At 39.4% G+C, this 5,887-nt stretch overlaps 1 non-coding gene across 1 annotated transcript; it reads right to left on the reverse strand.

The window, feature by feature from the left end:
- Positions 1 to 315: 315 nt before the first annotated feature.
- Positions 316 to 424, reverse strand: LOC122305921. Its single transcript, XR_006241353.1, has one exon. It is a non-coding gene; the product is annotated as a small nucleolar RNA R71 (small nucleolar RNA).
- Between the last annotated feature and the right edge of the window lie 5,463 nt (positions 425 to 5,887).

Below are 5,887 nucleotides of genomic sequence, written 5' to 3' on the forward strand. Positions count from 1 at the left end.
CTCCATCATGTATAGTGTTACCTACAACTACTGCAGCACACTTTGAGTCAAAGCCCCAAATAATTCAAGTACTTCCTACTTTCCATGGTTTTGAGAGAGAAGATTCTTACATGCATGTAAAGGATTTTCTTGAGATTTGTGCTACCTTTAGGTTTCAAAACTTCATTGATAAATTAGTTTGCCTAAGCTTATTTTCTTTTTCTTTGAAGGATAAGGCAAAGGCTTGGCTTAACTCTCGACCTTCTAGATCTATCACCTCTTGGGATATCCTTGTCACAAAATCTCATTCTAGATTTTTTCCAAAGTGAAAAACCAATGCTTTGAAAAGAGAGATTGCTGATTTTTATAAAGAAGACAATGGAAAATTTTATGAGAGTTGGGAGAGATTTAAGGACTTGATTCTAAAGTGTCCCCACAATGGTTTTGAGACATGGAGCCTAGTACAATATTTTTACAATGGTTTAGCTTAGACAAACTGTAACATGATTCAGACAATAAATGGTGGTGGATTTTTGGGTTTAACGGATGATGAGGCATATAAGTTTCTTGAAAGTTTATCAGAGAGCTCCCAACAATGGGACTTTTCTACTTGCAGAGAGAGATCATCCTAGACAGTCAATAAATGAGGTTTGTATGAATTAAGTGAGGATCATCATATTAAGGTCAAATTAGACAATCTCACTCGTAAGGTAGAAGCTTTAACTCATAGTAGAACCATGAATTCTATAAATCAACTCCAAGATGAACTATGTTCTATTTACTCTAGTCCCATGCATATGAAACAAACATGTCCTTCGAGAGATCATCCTAGACAGTCAATAAATGAGGTTTGTATGAATTAAGATAGGATCATCATATTAAGGCCAGATTAGACAATCTCACTCATAAGGTAGAAGCTTTAACTCAGAGTAGAACCATGAATTCTATAAATCAACTCCAAGATGAACTATGTTCTATTTGCTCTAGTCCCATGCATATGAAACAAACATGTCCTTCCTCACAGGCTTATTCACCTTCCTCATAGGCTTATTCAGAGTGCTATGCTGAGCAAGCAATTGCACTAAATAATTTTGGGAAGTCGTTTGCTAGTCATTTTTCAGATACATTCAACCTTAGTTGGCAGAATCATCCTTATTTTTCCTGGTGATCAAATCAACTTTCCATGAATTTAAGTGGACCACAGATGGAGCAGCAAAGTCAATTTTGTCCACCTAATCCAAGCTATCCTCCTGTTCCTCATTCTACTCCTCCATTTGTGGCACCACCATGACATCAATCATCCTTATAGGAGTTTAATTTTAAGGCATTCATGTAATCCACTAGGCCATTTAAGAGATGAAAAATTTCACTCATATGATTACTCAATCAATTTCAAAATTAGTCAAGTTAGCCAGTTAACAATCCATGTTGGTGAGAGGGAGAGAGGAAAGTTCCCAAGTCAGCCTATAACAAATCCAAAAGGACAGTATGCCCTTAATAATGCATTTAGTTCTACTCAAGGACAGGAGCATGTTAAGTTCATTACCATCCTCAAGTTAGGTAAACAGGTTGATAATCAAATAAAAGTATCAAGAGACGAGGAGTTAGATTCCACAGAGAAAAAGAATGTCAACCCAACATCCCTCAAAGTTCATGATTGTTTCTTCCAAGCCTGTTAAGAAATTTGTTCCTATAGCTCCATCTCCTCAGAGGTGGGAAATTTCTCAAGAAAAATGCTAAATTTGATGATATTTTAGATGAGCAAGTACAAATTAATATACCATTCCATAATGTAATTCAATAAGTACATGCCCATGCAAAGTTTTTGAAGGATCTTGTTACAGTAAAAAGGAATAATAATGTTCCAAAAAAGACGTTTTTGACTGAGCAAGCCAGTTCTATCATTCAGAAAAAATATCCAGTCAAATACAAGGACCCTGCATCTCGTACAATTTCATGTAAAATTGGGAATAATCATATTGAGAGAGTTTTGTTAGATTTGGGGGCGAGTGTGAACCTACTACCATATTCTGTATATTCTCAGTTAGACTTAGGGGAGCTAAAATCCACTCCAATGACACTTTAATTAGCTTATAGGTCTGTTAAGATCCCCGAAGGTATTGTTGAGGATGTCCTGATCAAGGTTGATTCATTCTATTTTCTAGTGGATTTTGTGGTATTAGACACCAAGCCCACTCAAAATGTCAGTACACAAATTTATGTTATTTTAGGTTGCCTTTTCTTAGCCACATCTAATGATTTAATTAATTGTTGAAGTGGTGTGATGAAAATTTCTTTTGGGAACATGACTGTTAATCTTAATATCTTTCACATAAGCAAGCAAATATCAGATGATGAAGATGTTTGTGAGGTTAATATCATTGAGAGTTTTGTCCTAAATACTTTTGTACAAGCAAGGTGTGAGGACCCTCTAGAAGCTTGTCTTACCCATTTTGGGTACAATTTTTGTGACGCCCCCAAATCCCCACGCACGGACACGAGAAAATCGAGACGTCCGGATGATGATAACACGGGTCACCACCCTATCGACGAGTGTCAGGTGTGTGTAAAAGCAACAAATGTGTAAAATAAAATGCAGCGGATAACGAAAGTCAAATAACTAAGTACCAGAATTTTCCTTAGTTTAATACAAAGCTGTTTAAAACGTACATAATAAAATATTACAAAATACAAATATTGTTTTAAAAACTAACTACAAAGCATAGACTTTAACTTAGCACTCCGGCAGAGCCGCATCCTCGGGCTCAGCCTCCTTCTCTTCCTCGAACTCTGCACCAAAAACTACAGAACCAAAAATGGTGCCGCAGGTAAGTAAAATCCAAACACCACTAGATAAAAACATATAAAACTCAAACAATATGCATGAAAGAAAAACCAATGCACATGTCCCGTAAAACCATTTTTTCCACACACGCCAAAAACCCATTTGGCCCAAAAACATAACGCTAAAAACCAAGCCTCGCCATTATCCCAGATAATGGCCCAAACCACCATTTTCCCAGAAAATAGATCAAAAGCCTCAATACAACCTCGCCATTTTTCCAGAAAATGGCCCGTATCCGAAAACCATAAAAACGATCCAATTATGCATGCACCATGATCTCCCTTAGGGATCATCCGCACACCCTGGCTCTGTGCCACACCGCAGGTAACGACTACGCGTGTGACACCTAAACGTGCGATGCCCAGACTCGTACCCAACGCGTACCTAGCCAGACCATCCTCTAGTCCCCGCCACTCTAGGGACCACGGAGTCGACACGACAGTTTTACCGTATCATAAGATCCGGTCGTCGCCCTGCGACAACTCAGGGGATGTCACTCAGTATTATCCACTCCCGAGTGACCAGAGGAGCTCTACCGAGATAATAACCCATCCCGGCTTGGGCTCGTGAGACACACGCACCCGAAACTCATTTACGCCGATAAAACTGGATTTTTCTCAAATAAATAAAATACACATGTATGCACCATGTAAATGCAATATCAGTGCACAAAACAACCAACCAACCATAAATCAACAATCCAAACGACTCCGTCCTCAAACCATCCAACCCCCCAACTCCTTAGACTCAGTCCGGAATCAGCCAACCAACAACAAATATTTATTGTAAGAGCAAAATATATTTAAATCTAAAAGTAGAGTTTGAAAAATACTTACAGCGCTATACGGTATTTTTCGAAAGCTCGTGGCGTTGCAAACGGCGGAAGAAAAGCAACGTAACAGTGTAATTTACACTGTGGCCGTGGGTAATAAATTACCCACTTTCGAACGGGGACAAACCAAGGCACGAAATTGATAGGGAATGGTCTTGAGATGTTTATGAAGCTAAAGGAAACGAGTTTTGGCTATGGGTGGTGGTGGAAATGGCGGTCGAAGGCCAAAAAGGGGCTGAACGGAGTTGAGCTCGTGGGAGTTGCTTTGGCAATGGATCGAGGCCGGAAATGGGTGGTTTAAGTCAGCAAGAGGTAGGGGAAGAAGCTGTGAAGAGATGGTGGCCGGGGGTGGTGCGACGACGCCGGAATCGGTGAAAACTCGTGTGGCTTGGAGGAGCTCATGGTGGCTAACGCTTGCTCGGATGGAGGTGAAACTTGGTGGGGATGTTCACCGGTGAGAGGGGAAGAAAAATGGGTGGGTGGTGTAGGCCACGCCGCCGGCGAGCGGTGGTTCTGGGCTGCAAAAGCAACCGGCGATAGGGGAGAAAAACAAGGCTGGTGCAGTGACTTCGAGCCATGCGTGGCGGCTAACGATTGGTCCGATGGCTCTGAAAATTGGTGGGGATGATCTTTGGTGGGAGGGGAAGAGAACGGTGGGGGTGGTGCACTACACGGTGGCCGGATGGCGGCGCACGGTGCTGGTAAACAGGCGGCGACGAGAAGGGGTAGGAGAAGGGGGCTGCGCGAGGAGAGAGAAAACGGGAAGAAAAAGAAGAAGAAAAAGAAAGAAAAGAAGAAAAAGAAAAGGAAAAAGGGAAAAAGAAAAAGAGGAACGAAAAGAAATGAGGTCCAATCCTCATTCCGGAAACCAAAAACGATATTAAAAATCGTAAAACGACTAAAATAAATTAAACACGACATCAAATAAATTAAAACCAATTTAAAATACATTAATTTAAAATAAATAAACCAATATATTAATTAAATTAAAAACAACCCTTCAATGAAAATACACGTAAAAGCGGGTCATCACATCCTCCCCCCTTAAAAACAAATTTCGTCCTCGAAATTTGCAAGATCAAACACCAGCACAAAAAAAAAAAAAAACAGGATACAACTCTGAACATAACTGAGAGATACATATCATCAACAACTCCCAACAAAATCCAATGGTTATTATCGTCACACCATAAATTACTAATATCCACGATGTCTCTGCTTTACCTTCCAAACTTTCATCCCATTCCAACTTTGGTAACCTAATAGCCACTTCCAAAATTAACCATCCATAAATCAAATTGCACGACCAAATGATTAATCTCCCATTAAAACTTCGAATTACTACTAATTCCTCAAAATCAACACAAAATTGGAACTTCTAAAAATCTCCAAAAATCATGCTTTCGCGCGCACTCTGATAACTCACCAAAATACATAAAGGCTATATCCTCAAAAATTAATATCATGAAGAACAAGCTCAATCCACACCTAATCACAAGAAAACTTTTACCACATTTCCATAGAAAATCATATACCTCCAAAACCCACAAATCTCCATTCATTCCTCAGTTGGCCATCGCTGTCTTAAACAAAAACCAACATTCCGTAAAAATACATACATTGATTGATGACAGAAACCAGTACTAATCAACCTCCAGGTCCCAATTTGAAAACACATAACCTCATCCCAAAATACACCTGTCTCTTCTAAAGATAAGAAACATCTCCAAAAGGCCCAAGTCCTTCCCAGCCAACCAACAAGAGCGCCTATAACCTCTATCCGATATCCCACACTTCAAGCTCATTTCCTATATTTTGAATAACATCTAATCTTGTAATAACTAACTCACCATAAACTACCATTGACTTCACCTAGACATAATCGAAACGCTCTTGGTAACTCACCCACCTACTTGTACTCTAAAAAAACTTTAGTTTTAGCACAACTAATTCCTTCAATAGCACTTCACAAAAAACATCTCAAGACAGGCCATACTGTTTAAATCTTCAATCCATCAAAAACTATTAAACAACATTCAAGGATCCTATTGCTTTATTACTTCATACATATGATCATGCTACCCACCTTTGATGCATACGTTTCAACTTCCAAGATTTATTACTTGATACACCACACATGGTGATCTAACGATCTCCTTTCAATTTAAATAACCATATCCCCAATTCTCCCAACTAGATACTTGATCTCCAAAGAAAAGTATAGCCTCACC

Source organism: Carya illinoinensis, chromosome 3, assembly GCF_018687715.1.
Source record: "Carya illinoinensis cultivar Pawnee chromosome 3, C.illinoinensisPawnee_v1, whole genome shotgun sequence".
Classification (NCBI taxonomy): Eukaryota; Viridiplantae; Streptophyta; class Magnoliopsida; order Fagales; family Juglandaceae; genus Carya; species Carya illinoinensis.